Source organism: Caretta caretta, chromosome 3, assembly GCF_965140235.1.
Source record: "Caretta caretta isolate rCarCar2 chromosome 3, rCarCar1.hap1, whole genome shotgun sequence".
In the NCBI taxonomy this organism is placed as follows: domain Eukaryota; kingdom Metazoa; phylum Chordata; order Testudines; family Cheloniidae; genus Caretta; species Caretta caretta.
The window spans coordinates 206,154,427-206,176,137 of NC_134208.1; the positions used below are offsets into that span (position 1 = coordinate 206,154,427).

The 21,711-nt window shown below is 43.3% G+C and overlaps 1 protein-coding gene and 1 long non-coding RNA gene across 5 annotated transcripts in view; one reads left to right on the forward strand and one right to left on the reverse strand.

Moving 5' to 3' along the window:
* The window catches only part of CFAP61 (cilia and flagella associated protein 61), a 209,177-nt gene that overhangs the window by 65,462 nt on the left and 122,004 nt on the right, over positions 1-21,711 (forward strand). The window lies entirely within an intron of this gene.
* Positions 1,561-9,316, reverse strand: LOC125633328 (uncharacterized). Its single transcript, XR_007355572.2, has 3 exons — positions 9,175-9,316; positions 6,772-6,905; positions 1,561-3,769 (listed from the first exon to the last, which is right to left on the reverse strand). It is a non-coding gene; the product is annotated as an uncharacterized LOC125633328 (long non-coding RNA).

Genomic DNA, 21,711 nt, shown 5'->3' on the forward strand with positions numbered 1-21,711 from the left:
TGCTGAAGTGACTAACTGTGGAGCACATTGTGACAGGTTGGATCACAGAAACCCCCTTGGGGCTGCCAACTGATGTGCCAAGACTACTTCTGCCCCTGCTTTCCCTGCCGGCTTTGGACTCCAGCACCCTGTCTTGCTGAGCCAGACACTCCAGTCTACTCCAACACAGACACAGGGTCTGAACCACATGCCTCAAAGCTGCAGACTTAACTGAAAGCAATTTAAGAAGTGTTCCTGTCTTTAACACTCAGCTGCCCAACTCCCAATGGGGTGCAAACCCCAAATAAATCCGTTTTACCCTGTATAAAGCTTATACAGGGTAAACTCATAAATTGTTCACCCCTTATAACACTGATAGAGAGATATGCACAGCTGTTTGTCTTCCCCCCCGGTATTAATACATACTCTGGGTTAATTAATAAATAAAAAGTGATTTTATTAAATACAGAAAGTAGGATTTAAGTGGTTCTAAGTTGTGACAGACAGAACAAAGTGAATTACCAAGCAAAATAAAATAGAACATACAAGTCTATGTCTAAGAAAACTGAATACAGATAAAACCTCACCCAGTAAGCTTCCTTTTACAGACTAGTCTCCTCCTAGTCTGGGTCCAGCAGTCACTCACACCCCATGTAGTTACTGTCCTTTTTCCAGTTTCTTTCAGGTATCCTTGGGGGTGGAGAGGCTATCTCCTTAGCCAGCTGAAGACAAAAATCCTAGGGGTTTAAATAGACTTCATTCTTGTGGGTGGAGACCCCCTCCTCTCTCCTATGCAAAGTCCAGCTCCAAGATGGAGTTTTGGAGTCACATGGGCAAGTCACACGTCCACGCATGCCTCAGAACTTACAGGTGGCAGCCATGGTTCACATGCTTCCTTGAACATCCTCAGGTAGACTTCTTATGTGGATTGGAGCATTCCAAGATTCATTGTCCTTTAAGTGTTTCTTGACTGGGTACCTAATTTGCACATTCCTTTCTCAAGGAACTGACCAAACGCTTTACAAAGGTTACTTAAAAATCAAGCCAGTACGCAGCCAATATTCATAACTTGGAATACAAAATTGATACATGCATACAAATAGGATTAATAGATTCAGTAGATCATAACCTTTACATAGATATGTTATAAGGCATATATAGCATAAAACATATTCCAGTTATGTTATATATATATATAAAAGCATATTTCTCTAAAGCCTTATGGGGGGCACCATCACACACATTCCATGTGGCAACAAGTCTCTAACAATCTCTACTAAGCCTAACACAGGCTGCAGATGGTAAATTTTGATAGCATGTGACTGAGTCAAGTCTGAACAGATTTTCATAGGTACAGAAAAAGGCACCTTCCTGGCCCCAGGACTAGCTCCCTGCCATACTTCAAGAACTGCTGTAAACAATGTAAGTATTAGAGGTCTTAAAAAAGTTGGACAATGTTTTTAATAGAAAGGGTTTGGCAACCTTTATATAGTCGCTGCCCTCTGTCATAAGGAAGATGTAGATTTTCAGTTTTATGATTTTGTGTTGTGGCTTTTCTCTTAAATATCTTGCAATGTGGAGCTATTCCTTAGTTATAGTGCTGTCGTGTATTGTTTTTAACATTGAAAAATACTTGAGGCCCAAGACATGGTAAAGAGCTGATTCCCTGATCTAAACATAAAGGTTAATATATAGTTACATTAAAGTTAAAATTAAATGAAAACAATTCTGTATCTTATAGTGTATGTTTGGGATCATGTTGAAATTGCAAACAAAGGCTCAGGGTGTATGGTTTTCATTTACCAAAAGAGAGGTATTAATTTTTAAGAGGTAACTGTTGCTTAAGATGCTGTTGTGCATGAGTAATAAATTTTTAATGATTTTCTTGTACATGCATGGATTAAAATCCATTATTTATTGTACCTTCACTTGTCTAGTAAAGGTGCTGCTTTTATAGCACCAGCAGTCATGCAAACACATTTATTTTGAACTGGTGGCTGATAATAAATTTCCTTACTGTAAATGTCAGTGGGTTTTGTGTGTTGCTGCCATTACATCTTGTTTGGAAGGCTGAATATTACACAATTATGGGAGGCACCAGATGGCATCATTAACAGGAATGCTCTGAATGTTTACCACTTATGTGCATGTGTGTAATTAAAAGTAAGATGACCTATCCTTCCTTTGAAAACATGATGTCAGTAGTATACAGGTGTTAATGACATTTGCAGTGAGCTAGAATATTCATTCCTGCCTACAAAATAGGATGGTTTTTTTTAGCTTTCTGAAAACAGCTTGTAGATTGGACCCATGCTAAGTGTAAGAGCAGTTTGCAAAGAGGGAATAGACGTTTTTCCCAAAGAAACTTGCTGTTCAGTATTACAAAATGAAAAGCCACAGCTGCTGTCACTAAAATGTAACTCTGTTCCAGTAAGCAACAAATAAATCTCCCCTTGTATCACATTATTTCTATTTAGCCTTGCTGTGCTAATTATTGTCAGTGTAAAATTTGATGTTGCTGGTTTTATTTTTATTGAGGTTTATTTTTAAAGGTTACAGGTTTAGGCCTGTTCTGAGTTTGTCAATGTATTTTGTTCTCAGGCAAGATGCCATTTTGATAACTTTGGAACATGTTGTTATGTGTTTATCTACAGAATAGGTACAATAGGTAGGGTGCTGAAGTCTTTCATTCTGCCCTGCTAACGTGCAGCAACCCCGTTTTGAAAGGGGTGAGAAGGTAGTTGTGATATGGTAGGTATCTTTAGGTGCCTCCTGGAGGCATTAATGCCCAGCAACCATGATGTATCCATCTCCAAAGCAGCCCCTACGGGGAGACCTTGCTGAGTCAGACAGCACTGTGGAATTTTCTGAATTAAAGCCCAGCAGGTATTTTTACAGTCCCATCTATTAAGTGCCTCTCTGAGCTGAGGCAGTAAGGTGCAGCTGAGCCAGGTTAGTCTCAGAACCTTAAAGAATCTGGGTTTCTTTCAGGGGTTTCTTTCTAGTTTGCTCTCTAGAAGCCAGGATACAGAGCTCTAGAGAGAGAATCTGCTCTGTTTATATTATTTTGTATTTATAGCTGATCCTTATTTAGTTTTATTTAAAGGTTTTAAGCTGCATGAAGGGAATGTGGCCAAAGACTGATTCCCTGGGTGTGCTGTTTTGGTTGCACAATAACAATGTGAAACACTAGAGATATTTTTTGTAGCCCAGTCTAGGTCATCCGTGACATTTCTCTCCAGCTGCATAGACCCTGGCTCTGCCATGGAATGTTATTCTCCATGCTCATGTAAGGCCTGATCCAAAGCCCACTGAAGTCAGTGGGAGTCTTTCCATTTCACTGAGTTTTGGATCAGGCTTTTAGACTTGGGAGGCTGCCAATAAAGGACAAGCTTTGGTTTAAAAAATGCATTTTCAGCTCAGCTACTTAACTAGTGGCTGTATAAATTAATACTAAGAACAGGGCTTCAATAGTACAGAGAGCTTATCTCTTCCTTCTTTCACTGTGCTTTCTGACATCTTGGTAACAGTCATAGCCTCATGCAGGCCTTGATTCTGTGAGCTTTTCCTTGCAGGCAGAATCCTATGCCCATCTAGAGTACTGTTGACCTCACTGAGGCTCTCCATGGGCATAGGGGTCAACCTGCAGGTCGCAGCCTGCAGGATCAGGGCCCATATCTTTTCCTCTGCAGATACTGCCACCTTTCCATCTCAGTTAACATTCTACCTTTGTCTCAATTAATATTCCTCACCTGTTGACTTCAAGTGGAGCTACAGGTCCTCAGTGCACCTTAGAAAAATAAGAAGGAATTTTTAACATATATTAGGAACCAAAAGAATCCTGACAGAGCTATTGGTCCACTGCTAGGTGGAAATGGTAGATTTATCAATAATAATACAGAAGAGGCAGAAGTGTTTGATAAGTGCTCCTGTTCTGTTTTTGGGATATAAACAGATGATATGGTCTCATCTTATGGTGGTGATAGCACTTTCCATTCCTCCATTCTGGAGGGTGTGAAACAGAAGCTACTAAAGTTAAACATTTTAAAATCAGCAGGTCCAGATAACTTGAATCCAAGAATTTTAAAAGAGCTGGCTGAGAAGCTCACTGGACTGTTAATGTTGATTTTCAAAAAGTTGTGAAGCACTGGGGATGTTCCAGAAAACAGGAAGAAAGCTAATGTTGCGGCAATTTTTTAAAAGGGTAAATGGGATGACCTGGGTAATTATTGGCCTTTCAGGCCAACATAGATCCTAGGCAAGATTATGGAGTGGCTAATATGGGACTTGATTAAAGGAGGGTAATGTAATTAATGCAAATCAGTGTGGGTTTATGGAAAATAAATCCTGTCAAACTAATTTCATATCTTTTTTTGATGAGATTGCTTAGAGGTGCACCAGATTAATTCTGTGATGTCCGTCTGATTGGAGGTGGACATGGAATTTATTATAGTTGCCCAGGTGAATGGCAAAGATTGCCTAGGGTGGAGAGACCAGATTTCTCTGGTCATTGAAAGTATCGTCAGGGAGTCTGACTTGCTTCAGGAATGAAGTGTGGAACTCCTGGCATTGGGAAAATACAGTATAAAACTCTTGTGTCTTTAGCTAAAGTGCATTTGGAGTGTGGAGGATTGGTTGTTGGATTGTATTCTGGGAAATACAAGGATTGTGGGAAATGATGTATTAACTATGACTAAAGCTGTTAAAATTGTAACCCATAGTAAAAAGGAATATTGTTCTGTAATTCCAAAAGGGAATGGTACAGACAAAGAAACCAACTCTTGCGTAGTAGAGGAAAGTAGAATGCCCTCAGGGCTGATGTGGAGGAGTTAAACCCCATCTTGCCAGCATTTTGCAGATGAGCAGAGGGCAGACCCTACTCTAGAAAGTGCAAGGGGAAGGGAAATGGGGCAAGGTTTTTTGAAGAGGAAGCAGATTTTACAGGAAAGCTCCCATGGGGAAAGATAAAAGCCCTGGGAAATCTTACAAGCAATTAGTTGTGCATGCTTAGCACCATTGGGAGTTAATATTCCTGGACCATGACTGCCTTTTTCCTGGTCACTTAAGAACTCAGAGGACCTATGATAGGTTAAAAAGGAATTTTTACTGGTCAGGGATACAGAATAATGTGAGAGACTATTGCAGAACTTGTGACTTATGTCAGAAGAGAGAGAGACCAGTATGACCCTAAAAAGTTACCCTACACCTCCTCCCTGGGATACATGAGGCATTTTTCTGGGTAGCAGTGGACAGTGTGGGCCCTGTGCCTTGTCCTAGCCAAAGGAGGAAGAAATATGGTTTCAATGGATTTTGCCATGAGATACCAGAAGCAGTGGCTCTGTCTAACATAGAGGCTGACGCTGTGTCAAAAGCCCTTTTCATTATTTTCAGCAGAGTGGGTTTCCCTAAAGAGATTTTATCAGATCATAGGTCAAATTTCATATCCCAGCTATATTGAGAATTATGGAAATTGTGTGGCGTGAAACAGCAGAAGGATGCCCCATATCATCCAGAGACAATTGGTTTGGTCAAGTCATTCAATGCAACACTGAAATCTATGCTGGGGATGTATGCAAACACGAGGGCCCAGGACTACGATGAAATTTTACCCTATCTATTTTATGCTTATAGGAAGGTCCCCCAAGAGTCCCCAGGGTTCTCCCTGTTTGACCTATTCATAGTAGAGCTTCACTCTTGGATCCGTGTTCCAGGAGTGTGACTAGTCAGGAAATGCCTGCACACCTGCAGACAGTGCATTCTGCTCCAGCTAAAGTGATACAGCTGCTATTGTCTCTATGACTTTGATGCAGCTCTGCCTTGAGGAGCTGATCCAGCAAATGATGGAAGTACAGAGGCACTGTTGTTGCTCTTCTTTGAATATAGGACAAGTCAGGAAAACTAATACCAGTGGTGAACTAGATTCACTTGGTGAAAGGGTCAAGAGAGCTGGTCTTGTTTGAACTGCTGGCACATGGAGGGCCAGCACTGATGAGTAAATGGAGCACAGTGTAGCTGACATTGAGAGGAAGATGGGTGGTTACCACCGCCACCAAGCACTTAGGAGCCATGGAGAAGCAGCAGATGAAGGGTTGCTATAGTAAACATTCACTGTGCTGAGGAAAGTTACTTATGGGGCTGTCATTAAGGCCACCACCTGAAGCACAGAGATGTATGTCTGTCCAGTGCTCGTCACCACTACACTGCCCAAAGCAGAGAGGAGCACCGAAGAATACCCCAGTTTAATGGTGTCCATGGCAACATATCTGAAGCATGCTTTCTCTGTACAGCAGACCAACCTCCTGCTGCTATCTCCAGGTGGGCTGGCATGAAGCAACACAACTCTGAAAGGCTCAATGCCATACTTTGCCTCCTCAGATAGGCCACATCTCTAGCTGTCCTCTTGGAACAATGTAGCATCATGTGCTCACTGCCTGAGAGAAACCACGCACCATGCAGCACTCCCCCCAGAGCAGCTTGGTGCATAATAGCATGCCATCTGAGCAGCCTACCAATCTGCGGGGCTACCTCTGAGTGGCCTGCAGCCAAGCAATGACAGCAGGAATGACACTGCCAGAGCACAGTGTCTCTGATACATGCCTCTACTAGAGGAATGTGACAGCGATGCTCTCTGGATGTTATGGACAATTACACACTCCTGAGGATACAGTTTAGCCTCTGCATGTGTAACACAATTTGCATTTCTGCTAGGAGAAAAGCCCTGACAATTAGCAATAACTGCCCTTTGGACTACAGTCAGCATTGTGTGTGTTTATAAATGCTTAGCAGCCTTACCTGCATTTCTACACAAGATGGAAGATGTTTCTCTCCTCCTCAGATGACTGATTAATCAAAGGCAACATCTTGGATTGGATCCCAGGATCAGTCAGTGCCACTAGTAAGCAATATCAGCACTGGCTTATTTGTCCCTGCAAGGAAATGGGATGTTCATGCCAACTGTTATTTTTTTAGGGAGTAACTGAAATTAGTCTCTTTTTGGTCCAAGCTGTGCAGAACTCAGAGTGTTCTTATAGGAGTCCATGCTGTACAGAAGGGCAGTGCATGTTTCTCCCCCACTGTGTACACTTTCAGCATATTAAAGTCAGCTCCTTGAAAAGGATTGTGGAGGGGAGAGTTAGGAAGCCGTTCAGCAGTGCTGCAGAGATGCTACAAACAGTAGAGCCCATAGTAATTACCTGCAAGCCCCAGCTTTACTGTTGCATATTTGGGACCAGATCCTCAACTGGAGTAAATCACTATAATTCTACCGAAGTCAGGTTATAAGAGAGCTGTGTTAATTTACACAAGCTAAGGATCTGGCCCTTGTAATACAAAAAAGCACAACCAGGCATGGCTATTCTTTGAGCCTTCCTTTCAGTTCATGATCCACATAACTTTTTGGGTTTCAAAACCTGGATTCACCAAACCCAGCATCCCAGATTTTTCCCCACCTACACTTGGACTCTGAAAGAGCCCTGCTAAACAAGACCCCTCCACCAATCCCATCTTTGAGGGTATCTCATACAAGTTAAAATTCTTCATTGTTACCATTTTAGAAGGTCCTTGAATCTTAGCAGAAAAAAATCTTTTAAAAAATACTTGTAGCATGGTGCAAATTGGGGTAGCAATAAACAATGGATAAAGATGGAGCAGAAAGAGTTCACTATCTCTGTACGGTCAATGGCTTTCTTACAAAAACAGATGAGACCTGATGAAAAAAGGGCTCCCATTCAGAAGTTTCCCTTACCTTAAAATCTGGGGGCAACCCAGAGCAAAAGCAAGCCTTGCCGTGCTGCTCTAAGATGATTAGCTCAAACCCAAGTTTCCTTTCAGGAGACACTAGAAACCACTTTTTAAAAGTGGGCCTGCAAAGAGTAGAACCATTAATTTATGTGGGGAGAGGGGGAAATGTTGGGCCCAGCCACATTACAAAAAACTTTTAATTTAGAGAAGATAGCAATATTTAATTGTGTACAGTGGGCACACTGTATTTGAAACCCCCAAGAAAGGCCAGTCTTCAAGACACCACACATAGAAAAGGTGATAATCAACTGTAGAGTCTCAAAAGGCATCATTTAAAAGCGACATAGTGACTTTATCAAACTAGATATGGAAGGCAAATGTGTAATTTCATGAATATTTGGGAAAAGATAAGGAAATTCCCCTTCAGCACTGGGCCCTTATTTGGCATAAGGCTGCTTTGTCTTCCATATGTGTGAGGGAAAAAGAAAATCATAAGTTACATCTGCAGATTTTCTTTAAAAGGGGGTACTGCTAATAGAGTATCAGCTGGCTGTTGGAGAGTGTGGAATGAAAGGTACCTTTTTTATATTTGGTGGGAATGTCTCCAAAGCATAGAGATTTTAAATCTTGTAACAAAAATGAAATTACCAGTGGATCCATTGGCCAGGCTTTTGGGACTCCTAGATTAAAAGACCTACCCACTGCAAAATAGTAAATGGCTGTTTCTCCTTCAGATTGGATCAAGGTGTGCTCTGTCAGAATTTGGAAGTTGAGGGAGCCCTTTATTAGTGGATCAGATCCACAGCTAGTGTAAATCAGTTTTAAAACTCTAAGATTTTGTTTCAGACTAGTAGGCCTTTTGTATGTCTGTCCAGCTGAGACCATTGCATTGCTAGTGGAGAATGTTTCATTGCCTTCACCTAGGTGGTGACCAACTCATCACTGTTCGTGCTGCGTTTGTGTTCTCCCTTTTGTGATGGTCGAAACCAGGACCTTTTTACAGAGGCGACCCTTCATTCTGACTCCACTGGCAATTGTGTTGATGATAGATGCTTCAAGACTAGGCTGGGAAACATACCTGCATCAGCTCACAATCTGTGGCCTCTGGACACAGACTAAGCTTCACATAAATGTCTTGGAATTGAGAGTACTCAACCTGGCCTGCCAGGAATTCCTTCCTTGACTGAAAGGCACGTTTAGATTTGAATGGACAGTATCACCACCATTTATTATATCTGCTGATAGGGTGGGGGCATATTAGAGACCTCTGTCTTGGGAGGCAGTGAAACTTTGGAAATCGGGGGTCCATCATAGGCTTTCACCTACAGCAATATTCTAGGAAAAGAAAATCTTAGCAGATGACCTCAGCAAGAAGTAAAGTGCCTGGCACTTGTGGTCTGTCAAAGAGGCAATAGCCAGCAACTTGTTCTTGAGGTGGGGATCTCCTCAGCTTACCCTTTTTGCTGCAGAACATGGTACCAACTGCAACCAGTCCTGCCCCAGAGGTGGGAAGAGCTCAGGGTCTCAGCCAGACACATTTCTCTTGGACTGGAAACATATCTGCCTATTCAAGTTCCCTCTGATTCTTCTCATCCTTAGGGTCCTGTGGGAGATCAGACAAGACAAAGACAAGATGGTCCTCATAGCATCAAGTTGGGCCCATCAGTTTTGCTACCCAACATACTGGAATTGGCAGTGCATCCTCCGGTCCCTCTGCCTGATCTAGTGAACTTCTGTCTCAGTAGTACAGCCAGATTCTGAGGTCTTTGAATTGGGCATTCTGGATACTTCTGGCTGAGCAACTTGGACTGTGATTGCTCTGTAGGGGGGTTCAGAAAATTCTGCTGGGAAACAGGAAACTTTCCACCAGAAATCTGTATGAGATGGAAGTGGTTTTTCTATCTGGGCAAGGCAAAAAGGACCTGCTCTTCATCAGTCTTTCATTGCACTCCTTCTGAACTACTTGCTTCACCTCAGATGATCTGGTCTCTCCCTCAGACCAATGAGAACTCCCCCGGCTTACAAATTTGGTCTTTCATCCTCTGTTACAGGACTATACTGTGTTCTTTGATCCCACAGCCCTATTCATTTCCAGGAGAGGCGAAGTGACACCCTCTATGTATTAAGAAAGCTCTGAACTACTATCTGAACAGGACTATGCCATTCCATAGCTAACAGCTAGATAGCTTGAAGTGAATGGGGCACTGGGGGCCAATCAATCCCAATCCAGAAGACTGTCCAAAAGAATCAGACTGTGGATAAAGCACTAGACTGGGACTCAGGAGACCCGGGTGCTATTCCATGGACTATCACTGGCCTGCTGGGTGTCCCTGGGCAAGTTACTTAACTTCCCTGTGCCTCAGTTTCCCCATATATAAAATGGGGATAATGATACTGACCCCTTTGTAAAGTGCTTTGAGATCTACTGCTGAAAAGCACTATAGAAGAGCTAGTTGTTATTTTAGAATACTCTTTTGCTATGGATTAGTAGTTATTCTGATACCAGCAGGTATCAGAGCCCATCCACTGGAGCTAAGGCAGCCTCAACTGCCTGTCAAATAGATTTTGATATATGTAAGCTGTATCCTAGTGTTCCATCCATACCTTCACTCTGCATTACTAATAGGGTCTAGCCTCGTCTTCAGATGCTCTGTCTGGGAGAACAGTCTTGCCATCTTTATTCAAAGACTCATCAGACCCTCCTCCTTTGGGCTTGGGGACTGTTCGTTCATGCTCTGAGAAGGCAGAACAGTTAATTGCCCTAGTAACTGTGTTTTTTCAGGATGATCCACACCTGCCCTCCTTCCCTACTCTGTTGGACTCTCCCAACAAATCCACAGTGAATAGCAATTGAGGGCAAATGGGGCATGAAGACATAAGCAGGGTGTGTATGTGGTCCCAGTGGACAACGTTTGTCAGTAAATTCTGAGGACCCAGGCTTCACTTAAAGTGGGGCTCTACTTTTCTCATCTGTAAAATGGGGATAATACTTACATCATTTGAAAGTACGTTGAGGTTTATGGTTGAAAAGATCTTGTAGAAGGTCCGCAACTGCAAACAGTGCTAACTAGTGGTCAGGTGGGGGTTGGCAGGTTGGTTCTTATTGAAGCACAGTCCTGTCCTTCAGTGCCTTCACCCTCAGGGTTTCCAGTCCTCCTCTTTAGCAGAGGGGATTTTGGGGCTGGGTCCCTGAATAAACAGTCTTTTCCAACTGGCCCCTCACCCTAAGTGATGGGGGGAGGGATAGCTCAGTGGTTAGAGCATTGGCCTGCTAAACCCAGGGTTGTGAGTTCAATCCTTGAGGGGGCCATTTAGGAATCTGGGGCAAAAATTGGGGATTGGTCCTGCTTTGAGCAGGGGATTGGACTAGATGACCTCCTGAGGTCCCTTCCAACCCTGATATTCTATGATTCTTGGTGTTGTATTGTCCTCTCGGAGTGGACAGGGGAGCCCCAGCCTTCCCTCTGCACTGGGCTCCTGTCCAGGGCCCAGTGGTGGGCAGCAGTACCCAACACCTTCAGGTTCTAAGCCACTGTCCCCCTGGACCACTTCCTTCTCCAGTCTCCTTCAGCTTCCCAGAGTAGATTACTCCAATCAAGTCTCTTACCTGCACACTCTGTCACCTGCCTCTCCTTTGTGGGTTTTCACAGGTCTGTATTGTCAGGATCTACGCAGTGAGCTCCTGGGCAGTACTTCCCACTCAGGGCAGCCATCTGCTCCCTTTCACTGCCTGCCTCTGAACTGCCCTGCTCCCTTTTTTTTAAAGCTTCCAGCTTGTGCAGGCTTTACAGGTGTTATTATCCACGCAGGAAATTGTCTCAAAGAACCCAGTTACTATGGTAAATAACTGTTCTTTTATAAAGAATAAAACAATTGTTTGTGCTATGTTCTCCATCTCCAAATGGCTTTATTTTCAGCTTCATGTTTTAAAGGTACATATAGAACTATGTTTGCTTGGACACAGCTTTGAAAGGAACACTTACATATACTTTCTAACGTTACTTTTAATAATGTTATTTTTTTTAAAAAAATCTCCATTGATATGTTTTCTTAAAAACTTGCCTCTCACAGTAGTGTTTGTGCATAGCTCCTTGGCAAACATTAATTTTTGTTTTCCATTTCTTGTGTTTCAAATGGAGCTTGAAATTAAAATAGCTCTGTTTGTTCATTTCCTTGTTCATGCACCACCATTGTTGACCTCAGCACAATTCTAGGAATAGATTTGTTCATCACTTTGTACTCCCATTTTTGTTTTACAATAGCAGAGTCCATATAGCAGAGTTGAGAGTTTTAAATTCTGTATAATCAGTGGATTTCCCCCCCAGATTTCTCAGTAATAAATGGCAAATTAAAAGAAAAAGCATGTAGAGTCTAGTGGACATGCATAGAGCCATAGATCATTGGGCTGGGGAAATCCTCATAGGCCATCTACTGCAGCCTCTTTTAATAATGCAGATTTTTACTTCACACTTAGGACTCAATCCAGCAAGATACTGAGCCCTTTAGCCCTAATCCAAGAAAGCATTCAAACATGTTAACTGTAAGTACCCGAGCAATATCACTGGATTCAATGGGGCTACTCACATGCTTAAAATTAAGCAAATGCTAAAATGCTTTTTGCTGGATCAGGCCAGAGTGCTTAGCACCTTATGGATCAAACCTTAAATGCTTAAGTTTTGTTGTATCTAGTCTGCTCTTGGACAAGTCTAGTGACTGTGCCATAACACCATCCCTTGATACGATATTTCAGTGTTTATTAGGATATGTTTCTTAGTATCTGGTTCAAAAAGCCCCACAATTTCCTTTTACAACAAAGCAACAAAATCATCTATCCCAATGTTTACACCTCACCTTTTCATTTTTGGGCCGGTTCATATGCTTTGTCTAAATTTTAACATGTTTTTCATTGTTTATCTGTTTAAGATGTAATGTGGTCCCAAATAAATGTTCTTTCAGGAAAAATGTTTTTAGGCATATTCTAAATAAACCGTGGGTCAAATTTTAAAAGCCGGGCCAATAGACGGTGCACCTTTTAAAACACTTCTCCCAGAGTCTGCTTCCAAAGCCCGTCATGATCACAAGCATACCTATCTACTCTATTTGCACAAGCATTGGATTTGGCACACACAAAATGGGGTGATGTTTGCTGGTGCACTTATCACACCCTGCTTTGAAAATATGGCCCCAAAAGTATATCAGGTTATGTCAGAAAAGCAGAAGGCAAAGCATTTCTTTATTTGCATTGATGGTGTCTCCGTGAGAGGGGGAAAAGGGTTAATACTGTAGAAGTTGCCTGCTCAGGCATATGTTGTGCTGTGAGACCATGAGCCTGAGACATGATTTACAGACAGGATTTGCATTTTCACTCAAGTACAGTGCAAATTGAGCAAGCATTTTTAATTGCAGTGAAGTATGCAGTCTTCTAAGTGGATGGAATTGGCTGTCCACATGCAAAAACAACCCCCACAGTTCAATCAAGAAAAGTCACCTTTGTCAGCAGTTGCAATTGAAGCAGCAGATAGGCACTCTGCCCTCCCAGGTGGAAGCAACGTGACAGATGGTACAGTAGTAGGTGCTTTCAGGGACAAGAGTAGGAGAAAAAATATAAAAACCCATCCTAATAAAAGAAAATATTACTTCTGAGCTGCATATTCCTTTTCTAATAGTAGTAATACTTGTTCTGTGCCTTACTGTAGTTAATGGTTGCTGTTTTATTTAACAAATGGATACAAAAATAAATAAGTTGGAGCTCACTATTGACCTATCTAAGGTGATGTCTGGTTGCTCCTCTGGGGAACTGTCACCGTCTCATGGTATAATCTTTCCAGGGGTTTCTGCTTCTTCTGACTGATCCTCCTTAGTTTGCTCTTGGTCATAGCAGTTCCTGGAACCTCACCTCCAATTACATCTAGCAGTCCTTCAATTTTAGGGCTGGCAGTCTGCTTCGGGCTCCTGTCTGTTTTCTTGGAAGCAGCCTGATGAAGGGCTGTCACCCCTTTCTGTCCTAGGCCTTTCTGCCTCCTCCTCCTCTCTACTCTCCCCTTTATAGCAGGCCTTCTTTTCTCTGTTGGTTGCAGCTGTGGGTGCCTGCCTCCATGATTGGCAGCTATGGCAGCTGCGTGGGGGTGTGATCAAACTGTTTGCTTGTAAACAGGAGAGGCTCTCCTCCCCTGTCTATCTATGCTCAGTATGGGGTTTGTGGACCCCATTACATATCCGCCCCTGCAAGGCCAAGGCCTGGCCTTGGCTGATGTAGGCTACTTCCCTGGACAGAGAATTGGCATTACGATAGAAACTTTCTGCCTGGTGCTGTACCTCAAAGGAGTATGGTTGTAGTGACAGGTACCATCTCATGATCCTCAGCTTTGTCTCTTTCATCATAGTTAGCCAGTATAAGGGAGCATGATCAGTAATTAGTGCCAACTCGTTTCCTAGGATGTAGTACCACAAGTTCTCTATTGCCCATCTGGCAGCCAAACACTCTTTTTCTATCACAGAGTATAATTTTTCACAGTGGAAGAGTTTCCAGCTGATGTATACTATTGGGTGGTGGTCTCCATTTTCATCTTGAGAAAAGACCGCCCCAGTTCTACCTCCAATGCACCTGTTTGTAGTACAAGTTCTTTTTCAAAGTTCAGGCTATAAGGCACTGGGTGTCTGCAGAGCATGGTCTTGAGTTTTTGAAAGGCACTTCTGCAAGTTGGTGTCCATAGCATCTGTCTTGGGGCAGCACTGTCAATTAGCAGGACTGCTGTGGTGGTTGAATAGGGTATGAACTGGCGGCGGTAGTAGCCAGATGAGCCTAGGAAGGCAAACATTTGCCTTTTGGTCCTGGAGGTCTTGTATGCCTGTAAGGCATGATCTTTAGCCATCAAGGGGCGGAATTGTCCTCCGCTGACTCGGTGTTCCAGGTAACAGGCTTCTTCCTTTCCTATTGTATATTTAGCAGGATTTGCCGCTAACCCAGCTTCTCTGTGATCGGAGAATGGTGGCTACTTTGTCCAGATGAGAGTCCCAATCCTTTCTATGGATAACTAAGTCGTCCAAGTATGCCACCACATATTGACTCTGCAGTTGGAGTAATTGGTCCATCAAATGTTAAAAAGTGGTCACCACCCCAAGTAACCCAAGGGGTGTGGCCTAAAATGAAATAGGTTAAGCAGCACAGAAAAAGCCACCTTCTCCTGGGAATCTGGCGCTAAGGGGATCTACCAATACCTCTGTCAAATCCAAAGCGGGCTTCTCCCAGTTGGTATAAGAGTTCATCCACTCATGGCATGGGGTAGGCATCAAATTTAGAAACTGTGTTCACTTTTCTGAAAGTTATACAAAAACGTAACAAGCCATCTGCCTCTGGGACCAGCAAAAATCGGTCTCTTCTAGTCATTCTGGGATTCTTCTATCACCCCAAGTTCAAACATGATTCTGATCTCTTTCTCAATGGCCCCCCTTAATTTGTTGGGAATTGGTCAGAGCCCTTCCTGTGTTACTGTACTGGATTTTGTATTAATGCAGTGTTGTGCCGGGAACATCTCCCTGGGGAGAGCTGAGACTACCTGTGGGAAAGCAGTCACCATTGGAGCACCTGTTCCTTTTGCTTATGGTTTAGGTTCTTTGGGAGGGGTACTGAGCTTTCTTTAGGTAGTCATTAACTTAGTCTAGTTCCTCAGGATATGGTATGAAGAAAAGATTTTCCCTAGCTTTCTAGGGCCCTGCATTCTTTATTACCTCACAAGAGCCTTGGCACTTGGCCATTAACTTCTGAGCTTGGAAGAAGCAACAAGATTCTGTCGCCAATTTTCTCTAGCGTATGTTCCCATAGCAGCCAACCTGTCACTTAACTTTACAATTCAGCTCTCAGTGTTGAGGCTTGGGGCATTTTTCTAATGTTGAAGAGGAAGGCTGGGAATTGTTAGTCCCATGTTGAGGATCCTGGGAAATGAATTTGTTGAGCATCTTCTTGTATGTGTATGATTGAATCTACAAGGCTGTCTGTCTGCGGTTGGTACACAGATGTGTGTAATGCTTTAATAATTCCATACTTCTTTCATCAGTCAGGATGTGAAATTTGTCTTTGGGAACTCCTACCCCCACGAAGACCTTCAGCAGCTCATTAGCAATAGTCTTGGCATTTGTAGAGCAGAGTGGCATGGTTTGCAGCTATCTGGTGGCATGATCTACAGTGACAAGTATATGATGATGTCCAGAGATGCTCTTCTCTAGGGGCTCTATCAAGTCAATTCCTTTTCTTTCAAAGGGAGTCCCCACCAAGGGGAGGAGTACTAGTGGCGCCTGTAGGATTTCCTTAGGGGCTGTTAATTGGCATTCAGGACATGATGCACAGAAATTTTTGACTTCCTTAAAGACCCTTGGCCAAAAGTCCCAGGCCAGGATCCTAGACTGTGTCTTGTCCTTCCCAAGATGTCCCACACATTGGGTTGCATATGCCAGATGCAGCAATTCTCAGTGATATACCCAAGGTAGTAGCAGTTGTTCTGATCTCTTGTGTCTGCTTGTCTTGGTCTATGAGATATAGCAAGAAGTCTGCCTTAAGGGCAAAATGGAGGGCATCCACCTCTTCATCAGCTATCATGACTACTTGTTCAAAGGCTTGTCTCAAAGTCTTGTCATTCCTTTGCTCCACACAGAAATCCATGAGTCTGGTTAGCTTCTCCAGGTTTAGTTGTGGAGGGGGTGTTGTGTTTGGGCCCATGGCTGGCCCTTGTCCCACGGGCATCAGCTCCAGTGTCTGTGTTCTCTGATGCTATGGAAGGGATTGTTTCTCTTACCTCTCTCCACTCTTTCCTTGCTATCCATTACTCTTTCCAGGATTTTTTTTCCTTCGGCCATGAGGTAAGAAGGTCAGTGCCCTTAAAAGGTTAAAACAAAACCCCTAACATCTCTTCTGGGGTATCTTTCTCAGGTTCCTGTGTTAAGGGAAGCCTCTGCAAGAGCTCTGGGAAATACAACCAGTCTTGACCTAATATCACAGGGTGGAGAGGTCTGGAGCCATGCATAGTCTCATCAACAGTCAGTCTTACTGTCATGCTGGGATACCGTAAAATATCTCCATGGATACATTTAATGGGGATTTCCCATTTCTCAAGTGTCCCTACCGCTTCAGCTATCCATTCCTGGATAAATGTGTGATCATAGCCCGAGTCCACAAGGGCCAGTGTCTTTTGACCCTCCACTTTCACTGGGATTGTGAGTTTCTCTGGGCTTTTCTTCCAGGCCCTATTCTCTCCAGTCAAGACCTGTCCAAAGTTACACTCCATGTGTGGACAGTCATGAAATCTGTGTTCTGTTGTTTACAGGAGTAACAGGTTATTGTGTCTTCCTTATTTTCTAGTGGCTGGGTTACTACCTTTGAGTTTCACTGGGCCCTCATTTCTGTAAAGGCATGGGGTAAGGCGCTGGTGGAACACTTAAAGGTGTGGGCCTACTCTTGTAGGGAAGTCTTACCTACGGACCTTGAGGTGTTTGCCTGCCCCCATCCTGTCCATCAACTAGTCAGCTATCTGTGTTTTCTTGGTTTTTACCCAAGAGGAGCCACCACTCTTGGATTCTCAGCCCATTTCCTTCTCCACTTTGTCTGGAGCAGTTATTTCCTCCGATGAGGGTCCCCAAATGGCTTGAGCAGCCATATAGTCCTCCATGAATTAGATTGCCTCCACTAGGATTACCCGTAGGGATCTACAAACCCAGTCTCGGCCAGCAGATGGAGGAATCTGTATGAACTGTTCCATAACTACGAGTTCCCCTATCTGGGGTTGGGTCCAAGACTCTGGCTTTAGCAAGCACCAGCAGAAGTCCTCAAGTCTTTGGACGATCGTCCATAGTCATGCCTTGGAGGCGGGGGTAGCGCTTGTGGCAAAAACATTGGCGCTAGGTCTCTTCATCTACGTCTAACCTGTCCAATATGGCTGCCTTGACTTGCTTGTAGTCCTGGGCCACCATGTCATCAAGCCTCCAGAATGCTGCCTGGGCTTTCCTGATGAGGAGTGGGACGAGCTGGATTTCTGGCTGGGATGGAGGCCAGTGGGAAGCCATGGCTACCTTCTCAAAGGTTACCAGGAATGATTCTGGTCATCGTCTGTCATCATCTTGGGGAGCAGCAGGGTCGGAGTGGTTACCTGAGTTGTGGGGGATGCAGACCCTGTAGGATACGAATTCTGAGGGGTAGCAGCCAGCACTAGATCTACCACCCTTTGCAACAGCTGTTACTGATGAGCTTCCATTTGTTCAAACAGCTGTTGTTGTCTCGCTTGTTGTTGTGTTTGTGAGTCAGTGAGCCATTGCCGTCGCTGATTCACCTCCATAGTTCTCTTGTGTGTATATATAGGCGGGGGGAAAAGGAGGGAAGTTTTGTTCTGTTCAGTTTCGGTTTTTTTGGTTTCCCATTTCTGCATGAATGGTTAACTGCAACCAAGGGGAGAGGGGCTGACTGGTGTGTGCTGCACTGCAGTAATCCCTGCCTCTCAGAGGGGCATAGGCAATCACTGTAGATCTTTCAAGGGGTCTCTGCTTCTCCTGACTGAGTTTGTTCTGTCAGGGCAGTTCGTGGACCCTGACCTCTAAATACATCTAGCAGCACTTCCATTTTAGGGCTGGCAGTCTGCTTTGGGCTCCTGTCTGTTTTCTTGGAAGCAGCCTCATACAGAGCTGTCACCCCTTTACTGTCCCATGTCTTTCTGTCTCCTCCTGCACTGGACTCTCCCCTTTATAGCAGGTCTTGTTTTCTCTATTGGCTCCAGCTGTGGGTGCCTGCCTCCATGATTGGCAGCTCTGACAGCTGCACGGGGGTGTGATCAAGCTGTTTGCTTGTAAACAGGAGAAGCTCTCCTTCCCCCTCTATCTATGCTCAGTATGGGATTTCTAGACCCTAGTACAGGAACATATGTAGCCATTTGTCCTGACATTTTGTTAAAACAGGGTGGTATTCTGGGACCAATTCACCTAATTCCTAACTCCCTGGGGCCATTAGCTTAGCGTTAGAAAGGTGTTTCTGAAGCATAACAGATGCTGGTGTTCGGTCTATTGTGTGGTGAACAAAAACCATAATATTGTGTTCATATGTTGCCTTTGTATCATTGATACAGGAGCCATTTCACAAATTAGGTACAATTCTTCCCCAGCAAATTGCATTCCTGCTTTATATTTCATTGTTGGGCTACATTTTTTGAAAATAACAGCACTGTAGTGGAAGAGAACAGTTGAATTTAGGCCTTGCTATAAGGCATGTTGGGTTTTGATCTCATTAGCTGCTGGCATTCCTATCTAGTTTTGTTGGTTGATTGGCTACATTTGCAGAAGTTTCTCATGTCCTTATATGCTTTTTACTACCTTAATAGTTTTGTTTAAAAGCCACATTTCAGTAAATACATTTCTAATCATTTCCCCCCAGAAGGCACTGCTTTTTAGAAAACTGCTGCTCAATCAGCGATCAGTGACTCACATTGGAGAAAGCCTTCCACAGTCCATGCTTGCAAAGCACAGATAACTCACTGCACACACAAGCATGCCTAGCTTATTCCCAAAGTTCTGCGGACGATGGAATTATTCAAAAATAGTACAGTCCTGCATAGACCATTCTTAGGCCTGACATTTTTAATTTCATAGAATCATAGACTTTAAGGTCAGAAGGGACCATTATGATTGTCTACTCTGACCTCCTGCACAATGCAGGCCATGGAATCTCACCCATCCACTCCTGTAACAAACCCCTAATTTATGTCTGAGCTACTGAAGTCCTCAAATCGTGGTCTTCACGGTGCAGAGAATCCTCCAGCAAGTGACCCATTCCCACGCTGCAGAGGAAGGCAAAAACCCCTCAGGGCCTCTGCCAATCTGCCCTGGGGGGAAATTCCTTCCCGACCCCAAATATGGCGATCAGCTAATCCTTGAGCATGTGGGCAAGACTCACCAGCCAGACATCCAGGAAAGAATTCTCTGTAGTAACCGAGATACCACCCCATCAAACATACCATCACAGGCCATTGGGCATATCTACCACTAACAGTTGAAGATCAGTTAATTACCAAAATTAGGCTATCCCATCATATCATCTCCTCCATAAACTTATCGAGCTTAGTCTTGAAGCCAGATATGTCTTTTGCCCCCACTGCTTCCCTTGGAAGGCTGTTCCAGAACTTCACTCCTCTGATGATTAGAAATCTTTGTCTATTTTCAGATTTAAACTTCCTGATGGCCAGTTTATATCCATTTGTTCTTGTGTCCACATTGGTACTGAGCTTAAATAATTCTTCTCCCTCTGTAGTATTTATCCCTCTGATATATTTATAGAGAGCAAACCTATCTCCCCTCAACCTTCTTTTGGTTAGGCTAAACAAGCCAAGCTCTTTGAGTCTCCTTTCATAAGACAGGTTTTCCATTCCTCGGATCATCTTGGTAGCCCTTCTCTGTACTTGTTCCAGTTTGAATTCATCCTTCTTAAACATGGGAGACCAGAACTGCACACAATATTCCAGATGAGGTCTCACCAGTGCCTTATATAACGGTACTAACACCTCCTTATCTCTACTGGAAATACCTCGCCTGATGCATTCCAAGACCGCATTAGCTTTTTTCACGGCCACATCACATTGGCGGCTCATAGTCATCCTGTGATCAACCAATATTCCGAGGTCCTTCTCCTCCTCTGTTACTTCCAAGTGATGCGTCCCCAGTTTATAACTAAAATTCTTGTTATTAATCCCTAAATGTATGATGTTGCACTTTTCACTATTAAATTTTATCCTATTACTATTACTCCAGTTTACAAGGTCATCCAGATCTTCCTGTATGATATCCCGGTCCTTCCCTGTATTGGCAATACCTCCCAGCTTGTTGTCATCCGCAAACTTTATTAGCATATTCCCGCTTTTTGTGCCAAGGTCAGTAATAAAAAGATGAAATAAGATTGGTCCCAAAACCGATCCCTGAGGAACTCCACTAGTAACCTCCTTCCAGCCTGACGGTTCACCTTTCAGTGTGTCCTATTGTAGTCTCCCCTTTAACCAGTTCCTTATCCACCTTTCAATTTTCATATTGATCCCCATCTTTTCCAATTTAGCTAATAATTCCCCATGTGGAACTGTATCAAATGCCTACTGAAATTGAGGTAAATTAGATCCACTGCATTTCCTTTGTCTAAAAAAACTGTTACCTTCTCAAAGAAGGAGATCAGGTTGATTTGACACAGTGTACCTTTTGTAGAGCCATGTTGTATTTTGTCCCAATTACCATTGACCTCAATGTCCCTTAACTATTTTCTCCTTCAAAATTTTTCCAAGACCTTGCTTTCTACAGATGTGAAACGAACAGGCCTGTAGTTACCCAGATCACTTTTTTTTCCTTTTTTAAAAATAGGAACTATGTTTGCAATTCTCCAGTCATACGGTACAACCCCTGAGTTTACAGATTCATTAAAAATTCTTGCTAATGGGCTTGCAATTTCATGTGCCAGTTCCTTTAATATTCTTGGATGAAGATTATCCAGTCCCCCTGATTTAGTCCCATTAAGCTGTTGGAGTTTGGCTTCTACCTTGGATGTGGTAATATCTACTTCCATATCCTCATCCCCATTTGTCATCCTACCATTAGCCATAAGCTCCTCATTAGCCTCATTAAAGACTGAGGCAAAGGATTTGTTTTGATATTGGGCCATGCCTAGATTATCCTTAACCTCCACTCCATCCTCAATGTTTAGCAGTCCCACTTCTTCTTTCTTTGTTTTCTTCTTATTTATATGGCTATAGAACCTTTTAGTATTGGTTTTAATTCCCTTTGCAAGGTCCAAATCTACAGGGCTTTTGGCCTTTGTCACTTTATCCCTACGTGTTTTGACCTCAGTAAGGTGGCTTTCCTTGCTAATCCCTCCCATCTTCCACTCCTTGTAGGCTTTCTGCTTTTTCTTAATCACCTCTCTGAGATGCTTGCTTGTCCATTTTGGTCTACAACTCCTGCCTATGAATTTTTTCCCCTTTCTTG